We start from the raw sequence: 17,047 nt of genomic DNA, 5'->3' as shown, positions 1-17,047 counted from the left end.
ATCTAGGTACCACTTAAGCGGTTATTGCTAAAGCGGACAAGGATTGATTAGCGGAATGGGCTTCGCTTTAGCAACCCCAGGTGGCAAGCCTGATTGCTTCAACGACCTTCGCTAAAGCTATAATGACCCTCTAGGTCATTTTCTATATTTCTTCTCATTTTCACCATTTAGAGCTTTCCTATAGCTACCCCAAGTCATTTATAACTTGTTGGGACTGACAGTTTGGTTATCGGACAGTTTGTTTGGTCTTTAGAGCCAATTTTGTATTTTGAAGCCTTCACTGGTTTAAATTGGCCATCGAACAAAAACTTCAGTCGAATGATCTCATATGCTAAAACTGACTATTCCAATAGCTCTGAAATATTGATTTTAGTCTAAGTGAACCCTTGGTTCGGGTTCTGGGGCACCCGGGCTCATTTCGAGCTATTGATCGAAAGTTTAGAAAATGATAAGTGGGTGAGGGAGTCACTTTTCATCGAAACAACATCAGATGGAAATTTTGACCATGCTATTAAATTCAAAACGTCGAATAAATAGGGTAGCATAGTTCATTTGAGTGTATGAGATTCTGGATGAATTTTGAGGGGTTGGCGGGGACTTAAAAATTCTCCAAGTTTCAGCTGGTGCCTGAAATTTGGTGCAACCGCTAAAGTGGCCCTTAGGGCGCTTAAGCAGCCCTACCCAGCCATCAGGTACCGCTTTAGTAGTGCCTGGGCTCTTTAGCGGCAATCGCTAAAGCGACCCATGGTCCGCTTTAGCATCCTGTCTATGGGGGTGGGTACCACTTTAATCGTACTAGGCACTTTAGCGGTCACCGCTAAAGAGGCCAAGTGACCGCTTTAGCGGCATACGCGTGCCTAAGAAGGGTATAAATACCCACGTAGCTTAATTTTTCACCACTCTCGTCCACTCTCGAAATTCTAAAATCCTAAAAGTGGGAGTTCCTAGGAGAAACAATTATGGGTGATTGTGGAGCCTTAGTATTATTGATTTAAGTGATTTTTCTTTGAAATTGGAGGCAAGATTTCATCATTTCCATCGTTGATTTCTCTATGTTTTGTGAAAATCTCCAAAATCTTGGTGGCTCAATTTTAGCACCAATACAACTCGAAATTCACCCATTTTTTAGGGTAAATATTCCTAGAGCATAGGAGGACGTTGAGTTAGTTTTGAAAATGTGATTTTTGTAAATGGGCCGCACATGAGACTTTTATGTAACTTTGGACCTAAAGCATAATAGTGAAATATGGGTATTGTTGTTCTCGTTTTGATGAGTAGATTATGATTTTGATAGCGTGGCACCTCACGGAAGCTTCTCGGAAAGGGAAATTAGTGATTTAGCGGATTCTTTGAGTTTTTTTTGGTGCCTAGATAGGCTGGATTTATCTTCTTCATAGATTGAACTATTTTGTAGTATGATAATGATACTATGCTAGATGTGAGATAAAATTTAGGATTTGAAAGTGTGAATGAGAATATTTACTTTATTTGGACCGTTAGGCTATCTTGAAATCATAGACCTGGAGTAGTTAGCATATTTATTCACGACTTAGGTGAATTAAACCCTTTTGATGTATATTTAGGATGTAAATCCTATAATTACTCAAGGTGGGTGAAATTTTCCAAGTTAATCTTGTTAGAGTAACATTATCCTTAGTGGTTTAAGTTAAGAAAAATGCCTTATTTGCCATTATTTTGGATAGTTTCTCATGTATGGGAAGGATCACTATCTTAGACTAATTATGGCTTAGTGGACATCTAGGAGTGAACTTAGATACCTTAGCCTAGTCCGGGGTAGAAGTTGCTTAAATGGGCTTTTGGGGATTAAACTTAGGCCCTTCGACCCACCTTAGGCCAAGACTTGGATTAGCCTTATAGACTTGGTTGCGCATTTTATACTTTTACTAATGATGGGCTTGACACTCGAGGAGATTGAATATATTCATTTTGTACGTTAGTTGGATATTGGAAGATTAATGCTAATTTCAAATATTATTCATGATATTGCTTAAATACATGATGTATGACATAGCTTGCATGTATATGATTATTGAGACGGCTTTCAGACACGACTATCGATATGAGTCGTAGATATATGAATAATGATTTGTTGAATTATATACATGCATGATCATTGATATATCTTTCAAATATAATAATAATATAGCTTATAGATATGTTATGCCTCATAGTTATGATTAAGGACTTAGTGATATAATATGGCTTGTGGATATAATATGGCTTACCTATATAATGTGGCGTATAGATATGGTGTGGTCCATAGATATGATTAATCTCTCCTAGCCGTGATGTGGCTTATAGATATGGGTAATGACTTACATACCCGATTTGTTGACTTATAACTATGAGTATTGAAATAACTTATGATCCTGATTATTGGTAGTATGAGCATCGGTGCAAGTCCATTAATTGATTATGACATTGATGATATGAGCATAGGTTCAAGTCCAAAATTGATTATGACATTGATGGCATGAGCACCGGTTCAAGTCCGACAATTGCTTGTGATATTAACAATATGAGATCTGATTCACATTCAATAATTGAGGGTTGTTATACATCGGGGTATGCATCGGATGGATATTACACTATGACATGACAAATTAGTGACTTAAGAATTTTTGGCTACGTAGTTCCTTGATTGTACCCTCCAAGCACGTGGGTGCCTGCATTGGGTTATTTACTTTTTCTGCTTATTGGCTTATGGGGGCCAATCTTGTAGCTTTTATTGTGTAATCTTTATGTTATTGTCCTATATGCATTTACTTATTTTTATACAATGATGTCAGATCATAATTTTAGGTTTGCCCCTTTTATGTTGACTTAGTTTATTCTGTCGTGTATCTTATCAAATTTGAATCATGATTTAGCTTAGTAAGCCGATGATGCCTACTGAGTACCTGTGGTTTTGGTAATCATACTATACTTTTGTACCTTTTTTGTGCAGATTCGAGTACTATTTGCCGTCATTAATTCGATATTCATGCAAAGTTGATATAATGACCCTCCAGGTCATTTTTTGTGATTCCGCTTATTTTTTATATCAGAGTTTTTCATAGCTCCCCAAGTCATTTATGACTTGCTGGAACCGATATTTCAGTTACTGGGCAGTCTGTTTGGTTTTTAGAACTATTTCCTTATTTAGAAGTCTTCACTAGCTCCAAATGACCATCGAGCTAAAACTTCAGTAAAATGGTATCAGATGTGAATTCTGACTGTTCCAACAATTTCAAAATATCAATTTTATGTAGGGTAGACCTTTGGTTTGGGTCCCTACACCTGAACTTATTTTGACCTATTGGTTGGAAAGTTGATAAATTAGAAATTTAGGTATAGGGCCTATATTTGGTTGAAAAAACCTCGTATGGAAAATCTGACTTTTCCAATACATTAGGAATATTAAAATTAGTGTGGTTGCATATTTCGTTTGCTCATATTGGACTTTGGATGCATCTCGAGGCCTTGGCTGAAATTCTAAGTTTCAACCGTTGTCTAGTGCCTCACAGAGTCATAGGTGCAATCATGATGCCAAAATTATGATACATGTGAGTGCTCGATCGCTCTAGCCAAGGGCCTAGGAAGGGGTCATTTAAAAGCTCTGTTTGACTGAGAATTGGCCATTTTCTCCATTGTCTTGAGCCCCAAAATCCTAATAGAGTGTGTGGTTTGTAAATTTAGTCTTAGGTGTTGATTGGGAGCTTGGACAACTTGCTTAATCATGTTTAGCATCGAATCTAAGGAATGAATCCTTTAATTTTAGTGTTGAATTCTTGATTGTTTGACCCAAAATCCCAAATAATTTGATTCTTGATTTTAGCCCCAAATATGGTTGTTTTGCACAAATTCATGAGGGATATAACTCCCTAATGGTATTTGAACAATGGGTTGATCTCAGAAATTCGTATTTCATATGCGGGACCCACTTGGAGATTTTTGGTGTTCTTTTGGACCTGAAGCACAATGGTGCAATATGGGTGTTGTTATTCTCATGATAATGCATATATTATATATTTGATAGCGTGTCTCATTGAAGAGTCTTCGAGGAAAGGGAAAACGAAGATTGTTATTTCGTGAGTTATATTTGAATTCGAAGTAAGTTAGGTTTACTTGTGTTAGATTGAGCTTTATTGTAGTATAATTGTGTTATCTTGATAAGATTGGGTGGGGTCTTAGATGTTGAACTGGTATATGGTAAATTATGGGATTAGTTGAATCACTTAGGCCTTTTAATACATTAAGTGTGATATTTAACCCATAATCTAGAACCTTGGTTAGTTAGACTTGTTATCTCATGAATAGCATGAGAATACTCTAGTTGCTCTAGTTAGATGGGAGTGACCCTATTCACTTATCTTAAGAGTATGTTGACCTAGATATACATAGTTGTGAATTGGCATTAGGTGCTTTGGATGACTTAAGAGAAATACTTGAGGAAGAATTGTCCTATAAAACTAGTGTAGGTTGATAAACCTTTGAGACATGATTTAGGAAGTTACACTTGGAGATGATAATTTGGGATATTAGAAGTGGGATTTGACCCGCCTTAAGCTTGAATTATGTAGATTTTAGCGACCTAGATACTTGTTAAACGTCTAGAATATGCTTTAGTAATATGGTGGCTAAACCCGATAAATGGGTTATTCATCATGTTGATTTTGGAAATAATGTGCATGTTCGATTGATTGTCTTACTGTCATTACTTGAATAGCAGTGTAAAGTCTTATAAATTGAACCTATAACTATGCTATCCTTTAAATCATCTAATACATTACCATATGAGCCTTGGATTATGACATTACTCATGTTATTTTCAAGTATGATGACTAACCAAAGGTTTGTACTAAAGACCCTTTTGTGCTACTAATGTAAGCTATGCCTAATAAGAGAGGTTCTAGAAAGTATAACCATGATTCTAGAAAGTATAACCATGACTTGTAATTGACCATGCTAATAATTATGTCAAGCCCGGTAATGTGTTGACTGTTCATACCATATGGATATGAATGTTCATGCAGTTACTACTATAATGTATTCATAATGAATGGTGAAATACTATGATATGTCTTTCCTTGCTTCTCTTACACTCTATTGATCGTGGGGCTTGTACTTGTCAATAATTCGACCACACATACACACATATATATATGATGTCCGGCTAGTCCAGACTATATATTGATGATATTATGATGCTCGGTATATCCGGAGTATATATTGATGATATTATGATGCCCGATAAGTCCGGAGGATATATTGATGATATTATGATGTCCGGTATATCTGAAAGATATATCGATAATATTATGATGCCCGGTACATTCGAAAGATATATTGATGATATTATGATGCCTGATAAATCTGGAGGATATCTTGATGATTTATGATGCTTGTACATCCGAAGGATATATTGATGTTATGATGACATCCGGTAAGTTCAGAGGATATATTGATGATATTATGATCCAGAACATCCAGAGGGTATAATGTTGATATTATGGTTCCCGGTACATCCGAAGAGTATATTGGTGTTATGTATGGTAAACATGTGTATATATGATTATGTGCAATTATACATTTATATGACTACTTTCATGCATACTTTGAAGATATGAGGTAAATCTTAGTATATTAGTTAAAATTCTTCAATCCTAATTACTTGTTTAGTGGTGTAATTCTTACAAGTGTTAAATGGTGAGTAGAAATAGAATATGCCTAATAAAGATTTAAAACTAATTAGTAGTGGAATCTGGGGTAGAAATAAGAATTCACATAGTGGGTATGTTTGGCTTGAATAAAAGGGATTGACTAAGGAATATTTCCTAGTTAAATGAGTTGTGTGGTAACTAGTTGACTACTAAGTGACTATTTTACTTGATGGCTAAAAGTCTAGAATACTAAGTAATGGACCTTGATAGTTAAAATGTGTTAACTAGCAATTGTGGTTGTTATGTGGTCAATTGTAATAAGAGGTTAGCATTGGTGATGATTAATGGTATTGATGACTAAAGTATAATGTTATTGGGTTGTTAAATGAGGATTTGTAGATTTTAATGCTAGATAGTAAGAGGCATTGGTTGATAGATAAATATGTACATTTGATGATATGTAACCTTGTTCCTATATGATGACTAATGCTCCCTTGATAACTATAATTAATCTTTGGTCTAATGACGTCTATGGATTAGTAGTGCACCTTGACTAGATGTGGAAGTTGGCATTTAGTGAATAATAGTTAATGTTATCTCGTGATTGAGGTTTATGTAAAGAACCAGTTAGGACATAATGGAGTTCCTATGAGGACTAGTGATTTAGTAGTCTAATAATATATAATATGCGTTGGTTAGTTGATAACGACTAGATAGAGTGTATTGATATCATAGATATCTAAATGACTATATGACTATGGTTATAATTACCTTTATATATGTTATTTCAATTGTGGTAACTAATGATGATTAAGGATCTTGGCAAGTGACCGTTGATGGAAATTTTGAAAACCATGGATAAATGATAGTTGGTTATATACTTATATTGATACATTGATGATTTGATCTATTGATGCAATCTCCGGTGGTATTGGATGCGTGATGAGTTCTTTACTTTGCATTCTTTTAGGTGTACTTATCGGTTGTACGGGATACCATGGTGAGTTCTTTTACTTTATACTCTAATGGTTGTATGCAGGTTGAACTTGGTATTTATGCGATTGTAATTGTATATATGTTGCTTTATGCTTTCGGATCGATTATTCTTTTTATATGATGGTTGTGATATGTATTGATATGAGATATCATATTATTGTTCTAGTTGGTTAGTTATTTTGTTCAGTGATGATGAAGATGATTCAGGTTTGATTCTGCATCTTGACTTAGAGATATTATCTTGCTTTATATCATCTTTATATCATAATTTAGCTCAGTCGGCCGATGATGCATACTGAGTACCCATTGTTTTGGTACTTATACTACACTTCTATACCTTTTTGGTGCAAACCCAAGTACTAGTTGTCGTTGCTGAGTTGAGATCATTCAGTGTTGATCTTTTGGAGATAGGGTAAACTCTTGAATTTTTGAGTCACCCATTTCCCTCTTATCTTTATTCAATATTTTGTATTCAAGACGAATGTATAAGACTATTTAGACTTTAAATTGTATATCCTATTATCAAACTTAGATACTCTTGCTTTGATATTACCAGGTCGTGGGATTGGTATCTGCATTTGATTTTCGTTTATGGAACATTATTGTTTATGATTGTATTCATCTATTGTGTCCATTATTGGGCATTTACACCAAAGTAACCCATTTTCTTAGTTCTGAGTTATGGTGTTGGCTTACCTACTGGTGAGTTTTAGTAGGTGCTATCATGACCCAAGAATCGGGTTGTGACAGTTGACTTTGGAGAATGAGTGAGCTCTTTGAGTCGGAGTTACCCTTTTTTCCTTCTATTTATTATGTTTAGTCTTTCACCTTCGAGATGGATTGTATTTACTTATTTAGTATTTGTAGTTCTTTTGTAGTAGCTCTTGTATTGACATTACCGAATCTTGGGATATTCGTTAGTTTCTCTCTATCTATTAGATCCTTATGATTGTATTATTACTATTTAAATAATTAATTGTAAATTTTCAACTTTTAGGCCATTTTCCTCCAAATTAGCCCATTGCATCTTGCTTTGGGATATGGTTCGGCTTACCTACCAGTGGGATAGAGTAGGTGCTATCATGACTCGTAAATCAAATCATGACAAATTGGTATCAAAGCCTAGGTTCTACCGGTATTGTTTGTACAAGAGCAAGTGTCTAGTTAAGTCCCTAGATCAGAACGATGACATTTGTTGCTTATCTTTGGAATGCTACATGAAAATCTTAGGAGATCTTCCCTTCTTTCACTCATTCCATTCTAATATCCTGAGTTGGTTTCTAAAGCATTCCTTTGGTTTCACTAATTCACAAATAGCTAGGACACGTGCTACCACTACCTGAGACGAGGGTCTCAAGACCGATCCTAGGGATTCTATCGCTGTTCTTGGATGACTAGAGGTTGTGGACAACCTTGAGATGCATCCCCAGCTAGGGGACAAGATAGAGGGCCTTTACTAGACCCTCTTCCTACTCCTGAGCCAGAGATTCTTTCGCGCTAGACATGGTGGGCCAGGGACCAACCTAGGATCCACTGGGGTTTATTTCTTCTTTAGTGCTATGGGATGCTTTGGTCCAGCTTTTGGGGTTAGTTGGTGGTGTACAGTCTACAAATCAGAGTGGTACTGAGGCGGGGGTGCAACCTGTAGTTGCGGCTCCTAGAGTTGAGGTCCCTTTTGTGTCGGCGGTTGCTTAGCTGGTAGTTACGCAGCCAGTGACTGCCTAGCTTATGATGTATGCTGAGGGGCAAAAGATGTTGGATAGATTCTTAAGGTTGGTTCCGCTTAGTTTTTTGGTATACCCAGCGAGAATGCTTATGAGTTTTTGATTACTTATGAGGATAGGCTCCATAATTTGGGCCTACTTGAGACTTGTGGTGTGGATTAAACTACCTTTTAGTTAGACTTCGCAGCTCGACATTGGTGGAGAGGTCATCTTAATTCCAGGCCAGCTGGGTCTTCTCTTTTGGCATGGACTCGGTTCTCTGATATCTTTTTCGAGAAGTACATGGCTTGCAGACTTAGAGATTGGCTGAGAGAGTAGTTCATGAGATTAAAGTAGGTATCCATATCTGTTGTAAAGTATAAGGCTCATTTTCACAAGTTGGCTAGGCATGCTACTTCTATTTTGACTTTTGAGTATGAGAGGGTTCGTTGCTCTTTTTGAGGATTAGGACTTTATCTTCTTATGTATAGAAAGTGTTTGGATGCTGCGGGTAGGTATTTTACTGAGGTTTCTAATCATGCTCAACTTATGAAGGAGATAGCTTGCGAAGCCCAAGGTGGCAGCAATAAGAGACCGCGATATCAGGGTTGATTCAACGGTAGCCATAGTAGCTCCCAATTTAGAGGCAATGGTTCTAAGAGTGGGTACCTTCCACATCAGTCATTTCAGTATTAGGGTCAATCTAGTAGACCTATTTAGGCCACACTTTAGATTACTGATGGAGGTTACCATTCTAGCCGGGGTGGTGGTCAGTTGTCAAAAGGTTTATCTTCTGGTTTTGGTATAGCTCATGGAGCATGTCCTGTTTGTAGAGTTACTGGTCACTTTTCACAAGAGTGCCACAGTTGAGGAATAATTGTTCCTTCTACTCAGGGTGCCCTACCTATTAGGGCAGTTCATTTCTCATCTAGAAGTAGCATGCATAGTCATAGGGAGGGTCCCTTGGGTTCTCCTGGAGGCTCTCAAACAGGTAGGATAAGAGGTCGGTCAGGATCCTAATCAGGTATTGATCATAGTCAGTTGTACACAACACCTACTAGACCCAAGGCTGAGTCTTCAGATGCTATTGTCACAGGTATGATTTTGGTGTGCCTCCAGTCAATTTTTCCTTTATTTGATTTGGGATCCACTTATTATTATGTGTCTACTTATTTTGCTTCATGGTTAGAGTTATCTTGGGATTTATTATCTATGCCATAATGTGTATCTGCTCATGTAGGTGATTCTTTAGTAGTGTATTGAGTTTTTAGATCATGTGTCATGTCTGTTAGAGATGTTTATACTCATGTTGATAATATTATATAGGACATGGTGGAGTTTGATGTAATTCTGGGCATGGACTGGTTATCTCATTATCATGCGGTCATGGATTATTTTGTCAAGACCTACCTTAGCCATGCCCGGCATACCCCCGATCGTGTGGCAGGGAGCTACTAGCCGCGAGCCGAATGGGACTATTTCTTATATGTATGCTAAGAGAATTATTTCTAGAGGTTGAGAGTCTTATCCCTCTTATATTCATGATATTAGTGTGGAGAATCTATCGCTTGACTCTGTACTTTTAGTTTGTGAGTTTCCTAATGTTTTCCATACTGATCTGCCTAGTATTCCTCTTGTCTGTGATATTTAGTTTATTATAGATCTTTATCCTGGTACCCAACCTATTTCTATGGCACCTTACTGTAAGGCTCTTATCAATATTAAGAAGCTGAATTCTCAGCATCAGGATCTACTTGGTAAGGGTTTCATTAGACTTAGTGTTTCTCCTTAGAAAGTTCCTGTGTTGTTTGTGAAGAAGAAAGATGGATCCATGCATATGTGTATTGATTATGGGTAGCTGAATAAACTAATGATGAAGAACTGTTATCTTATGCCTCGTATCAATGACTTATTTGATCATCTTAGGGAGCAACAATATTCTCTAAGATATTTTAAGGTCCGATTACCATTAGTTGAGGATTCGAGCTGAGGATATCCTGAAGACAACCTTTAGGACTCGTTATGGTCATTATGAGTTCTTAGTAATGTCTTTTGGGTTGACTAATGCCTCAACGATGTTTATGGATTTAATGAATCGAGTGTTCAAGCCTTATTTGGATTCCTTCGTGATTGCGTTCAATGACAACATCCTTGCATATTCGAGGAGTAAAGAGAAGCATGCACAATATTTGTGGATTGTGCTCCAGACTCTGAAAGATCATGTGTTTCTCGCCAAGTTCTCTAAGTGTGAGTTTTGTCTTGAGTAGGTAACATTCCTTAGGCATGTGTTGTCTAAGGATGGGCTTATGGTAAGCCCGATGAAGATTAAGGCTATTCATGATTAGGCTAGGTCTACATCCCCGATCGAGGTTTGTAGCATTATTGTCTTGGTCGGTTATTTTTGATCACTCATTGAGAGTTTTGCTACTATTTCAGTACTTATGAATAGATTGACTTATTAGGAGGTTCCGTTCTGATGGTTCGAGGAGTGTGAGTTGAGCTTTGAAAAGCTCAAGGAGTTCCTTACTTCAGTTCCTATTTTGGCTCTTCGTATTGAGGGTGAGGGGTTCACTGTGTATTATGATGCTTTTGGTGTTGGTTTGGGTTATGTATTAATGCAACAGGGTTGTGTCATTACTTATGCTTTGAGGCAACTTAATGTTAATGAGTGCAACTACCCAACTCATGATCTGGAGTTGGCGACAGTACTATTCATGCTTAAGATTTGGAGGCATTATCCGTATGGTGTGCATTATGAGATTTTCACAAATTCATCACAGTCTTCAACACCTTATGGCCAAGAGAGAGCTTAATTCTAGGTAAAGAAGATGGATGGACCAGCTTAAGGATTATCATATATCTATTTTGTACATCTAGGAAAGGTGAATATGGTAGAAGATGCCTTGAGCTGGAAGGTAGTTAGTATGGGTAGCTTGGCTTTTGCTTTAGTTTCTCAAAGGCCGTTGGCATGGACATTCAGTCCTTGGACAACTTGATGGTGTGTTGGATATTTCAGACCCTAGAAGGATTCTTGTTAGAGTTGAGCCAAGGTCCTTTGTAATGATCCTTATGGTTATTTTTTGTATTTTTACTTATTTTTGCCATTAGATATTTCCCGTAGCTGCCACAAGTCATTTATAACTTGCTGGGACTAACCGTTTGGTTATCGATAGTTCCTTTGATTTTTAGAGTCAATTCCCTGTTTTGAAGTCTTCGCTGGTTCAAATTAGACACTGAGCAAAAAATTTAGTCAAACAATCTCGTATGCTAAATCTGACAGTTCCAATAGCTTCAAAATGATGATTTTAGGCTAGGTGGACCTTTGGTTTGGGTCTCGAGGCACCCGGGCTCATTTTGAGCTCTTGGTCAAAACTTAAGAAAATGGCAAGTTGGGAGTGGGACCCACTTTTTATCAAAGAGACTTTGGATGAAAATTTTGACCGCTTTATTGAGTCAAAAATGCCTAATTTGATAGGGTAGTATACATCATTTGCGTATAGGGGATTCCGGATGAATCCCAAGGGGTTGGTGGATACTTGAAAATTCCCTATTCTCAGTTGGTGCTATTGCACCAGTGATCATGACTTATGAATCGCGATAGAAATATGGCAGCCACCAGTTAGAGCCGTGAATATGACGTTCTTAGTCACCATAGTGACACTCATGCCAGTGTGTATAGTATCATTAATAGTGATGGGTTTGTCGCGAATACGACTTCTGGTCCTTTAGCTATGTATCGCAAATAGCGATTAATAGATCGAGAATGTGACTCCCAAATACCTGGGAAGGGTATAAATACCCCATTTCATCCTGTTTTCCCATTCCTCATCCATTCTCAAGAGACTTAAGCCCTAAAAAGTGGAATAACTAGGAATAGCATTGTGGGTGCTTTTGGACGCTTGGGTAAAGATTGATTACACGTTTTTGTATCAAATTTGAGGTGCGATTCCTCCATTTCCATGGTTTATTTCCCTTTTTCTTATCTAAAATCCCTAAACATTGGTGACTTGGTTTTAGTACCAATATAACTCATAATTTATCCATTTTGAGGGTAAATATTCCTTGAGCACATAGGCACGTTAAGTTGGTTTCGAAAACATGATTTCGTAAATGGCCCCCACATAGGATTTTTGTGTGATTTTGGACCCAAGGACAATTGTGCAGTATGGGTATCATTTTTCTTATTTTGATGAGTAGCTTGTGATTTTGATAGCGTGGCACCTTGTGGAAGCTTATCGGAAGAAAAAATCAGTTATTTAGCAAATTCTTCGAGCTTTCTTTAGCATCCAAGTAGGCTAGGTTTTCCCTCCTCGTAGATTGAGCTAATTCATAATATGTGTATGATATTGTGCTAGATTTGGGATGGGTTTTAGGTTTTGGTGATGTGATTGACAATGCTTGGGTTAGTTGGACCTTTTAGGCCATCCAAAAACTGTAATTTAGGCATAATTGGCTTAGTTGCTCATGCTTTAGGTAAGATCTCTATATTAGGGTTGATTGTGTCTTAGTTATCATTCAATAGTAGAATTACGTACCTTGGAGTAGTACATGGTAGAATTTTCCTTGTAATGGATTTCGGGGTTTAGAAGTGGGCTCTTCGACCCACCTTAGGCCAAGATTCAAGTGGACACTTTAACCATTTATACACTTGTATTAAGGTAATAATTGAGGGGATCTTGAACTTGATGGTTATGATGAGTTGGTATTGAGAGTTGGTACTTCTTGGTATTGTGATAATGATATATATTATTTATTTACTGGTTCGAGTTTGGGTATATATATATTGGTTCAAGTCTGGATATTGGTCATGATAACAATTATATGATTATTGATTCGAGTCTGATTATTGATTATAATTTTAATGATATATTTATCGGCTTATGTCCGAGTACTAGTTATGAGGTTGATTATATATTTACCGATTCGAGTCTAGATATTGATTGTTACTATGATGATATATACACCAGTTCGAGTCCAGCAAGGAAGTATGACATTGATAATATGGATACTAATTCAAGTTCGGAAATGAGAAAATTTTTTATAGTATGGCATGAAATGGATGAATTCTATTTGGATCATGGGAGTTGATAAACGATGGTGGTTTAGGTTATACCTTACTTGATTGGACCCTCCAGACTTATGGAGGCCTATGTTGGGTTATTTACTTTTCCACACTTATTGACTTATGGGGGATAATTTTGTAGTTTTAATTTCTTGTTCTTTATGTTATTATTTTGATTTATTTATTTAAATTATGTATAACGATATGGGAGTTGTTCTCAGGTTTTCCCTCTTCTTCTTGACATAGTTATATTATCTTGCATTTTATCGTATTTATATCACAGTTTAGCTCAGTCGGCCGATGATGCCTACTGAGTACTCGTGGTTTTGATACTCATACTACTGCACCCTTTTTGTGGATACCCGAGTACTAGTTTCCACCGTTGATTTGAGGTTCATGTTGTGGTGGATTTCAGAGATAGGGTGAGCTCTTGGAGTTTACATTCGCCTCATTTCCTTTTATTTATCTATGTCTAGTCTTTTGTTTTGAGACAGATTGTATTGACTATTCTAGAACTTATGATGTTGTTGTAGTAGCTCTTGTAGAAATTGTTTTAAACTATTTCTATTACTGTCATGACCTGAACTAGGGCCTAGCCGTGATGGATATCTAAAGTCCATCGAGGATCAGAGGCCACCCCCGTTGCCTAGCCAAATAAAACATAACACCTAGCAACGGCTGAAATCCAAACATATAATAATATAGAGGATAATAAACTCAAGACAACTAATAGTGTCAAGCAAAATAATCCAAACCACAACAATATCCACAAAGCCTCTAAACAATACCGAAAGCCTATCTAAGTCGGGACATACCCCGACTCTGACTCTGACAATGACAATGATAATGTTGATGAAAATGTAAAGTCTTCAATTCTACTCTATGAAAAAAAACTTGTGAAATGACCAAGTCTATCAGAGAATGGAAGCTCACCACTTCACCAAAACGACTGACGCACCGAGCCGATCCACCCAACACTGTACATAAAAAGTAGAAGTATCTCTGGTGCCTGCATAGCGTGGGTGATACAACATACGGATACGATTAGTGGATTGAGAACTAGTATGTAACTTAGGTATAGGGAAAAATAATGCTAAGTCAAACCCAATTCAAATCCATGTGAACATCATCATGTACATATTCAAATAGTATGCCGGGATAGGGGACAAGGCTTATTATGTACTTTAAAATCATTAATCTGGATTGCATAGAATAACCGTCATAACAAAACACCCACAGGCTATATGGATCCAGCTTTTCCCTTGCTGAAAGGGCCCAGTGTGTATGGCCGTATGAACCAGAGAATAATCACATAAACATATGCACTGGGGAGAGGGGTGACTCGAACCTCCCAGAATATACCAAGAGTGACTTAAGCACTTCATCAATAACATGGGGGACTCAAGCCTTACAATCATATAATAAGGAGTCAAACCACTCGGTCATTTAGACCTCTGCGTTGGCAACACGGTTTCTAGTATTGGTCCCATGGGACCTCCAGTTTCATGGTACAACTACATATCCCCTATTAAAACCCAATTAAAACACTTGTCACACATTGACCAAAGAATTTATCGTTAAGGCGCACCATGGGTATCTTTATACCCTTACACTTGCAAGCTTATCTCTATGCCATAACAATCACATTATCTTGAGGGAATACCTTAATCCCTTTTGTTCATTAAATCAAATTTCAGACCCCTCAGTAAAATTTCAAGTCTCTTAGGGGTGTATCAATTGAAACTTGAAAATTAACCCCTCAGAATTTATCTGGAATATCATAAATGAAAACAAACTATGCTATCCTATCAAATTCGATATCCCTAACTCAATGACGTAGTCAAAATTTCCTTTCAAGGCCGTTTTGATGAATAGTGGGCCCCATACCCAAGCACCATTTTTATCAAATTCCGACCATTGAGTTTGGAAGTCTTGGAAGCTAAACCAAAGGTCTCCCTAGACTAAAATCGACGTTTCCGAGCTTATAGAATCATCAAAAATATCATACATGGAAATTAAACTAAAGCTTCTACTAATAGTCAATTCTTACCAACAAAGAATTCAAAATATGGAATTGACTCCAATAACCAAACAAACTACCCAGTAAACTGAATTTTCAGCTCCTGTAAGTCATAAATAGCTTGGGAAAGCTATAGGAAAACTCTAAAAAATGATAATGAGTGGAGATGAGGAAAATCTCTTGAAGAGTCATTACAATATCCACTACTAAAAGAACTTTAATCTGCAAAAGTAAATGGTTAGGATGTACCTAAAGGCTCTAATAGGTGAGGATACTGGGTCCATATCTCGCACTCGATCTCCTAACTAACCTTATCTACGATAGTGTTCCCACCAAACCTTAACTACTAAAATCTCTTTAGAGTTCAACTGTCTGACATCCCCAGCCGATATGAACACCGACTCTTCCATGAAGTTTAATCTCTCTTCAAACTAAACTAAGTCCCACCGAAGCACATGAGACACATCCAAAATGTAATGCTATGACGTAGAAATAAGGAAAATTAAATGAACAATGGAAAAATCTCTAGGAAAGGCTAACTCATAAGCAACATCTCTAACTGTACGAAGGATCGTAAAAGGTCCAATATATCTGGGTTGAGCTTTTCTTTCCTCCTCAAGGTAAAAAGTTATGCTAGAAGTGAATATTGAGCTCAGGTCTAAACTTATATATATTGACACTCCATGCATAAGAATTATCTCATGAACATCGAGACAATCTAAACTCTTAGCATTGAAGGACATCTGAATAGGAATGAAATATGTCTATTTGATCAATTGATCTACAATGAACCTAATACCATGGAACCATGGAAGGTAAGAGACAAACCGCTAATGAAATCCATGGTGATCCACTTCAAATTCTGCTTGGGAATGGATAATCTTTGAATCAGGCCACTAGGCATCTAATGCTCAGCCTTCACTTAATGACAACATAGGAAAATAGCCAAAAAATTAACCACATATCTTTATTCCACTCCACCAATAATGCTACCTCAAATATCTATAAATCTTAGCTAAACCAGGGTGAACATAATATTTGGAGCTGTGAGCTTTATGAAAAATTGACTGAATCAAGTCTGCAACCCTTGGAACATAAATGTAACCATCATATCTCCAAATACCATCAAAATCGATGGTAGCCTTCCTGTACTCACCACTCAACACCTGACCATGGATGATATAGAGTCTCATATCCTTAAACTGACAACTCTGAATCTGCTCAAATAAGGTGGACCTCATCTCAGCACTAGCAAGAATCCTCCTGGGTCAGAAATATGAAGCCACACTATCAAGTTGGCTAAGTACTGGATGTACCATATCAAAGGACTCTGATAAAGTGAAATTTAAGCCAAGCTACTTATACTTATGACCTTCTGGCTCAAGGCATTTGCTACACATTTTCCCTACTGATGTCGCCTAAATTATGCCACATAAAAGTTATAATATGGTCGCTTATCAAATAATCTGTCATAATCTTGCTGATGCAGTTGGAAAGTATAAAAAGTAAATGTTTTTTAGTAAGAATAGTAGTAATAGAAATAATGCTGGGAAATAAGGGTTGTAATTAGTATGAGAAAATCATAGAATTGTGTTCCCCCTGT

This window comes from Capsicum annuum, chromosome 3, assembly GCF_002878395.1.
Source record: "Capsicum annuum cultivar UCD-10X-F1 chromosome 3, UCD10Xv1.1, whole genome shotgun sequence".
Lineage (NCBI taxonomy): Eukaryota > Viridiplantae > Streptophyta > Magnoliopsida > Solanales > Solanaceae > Capsicum > Capsicum annuum.
The sequence above is the reverse complement of the archived record's forward strand: the minus strand, read 5'-3'. Positions refer to the sequence as shown.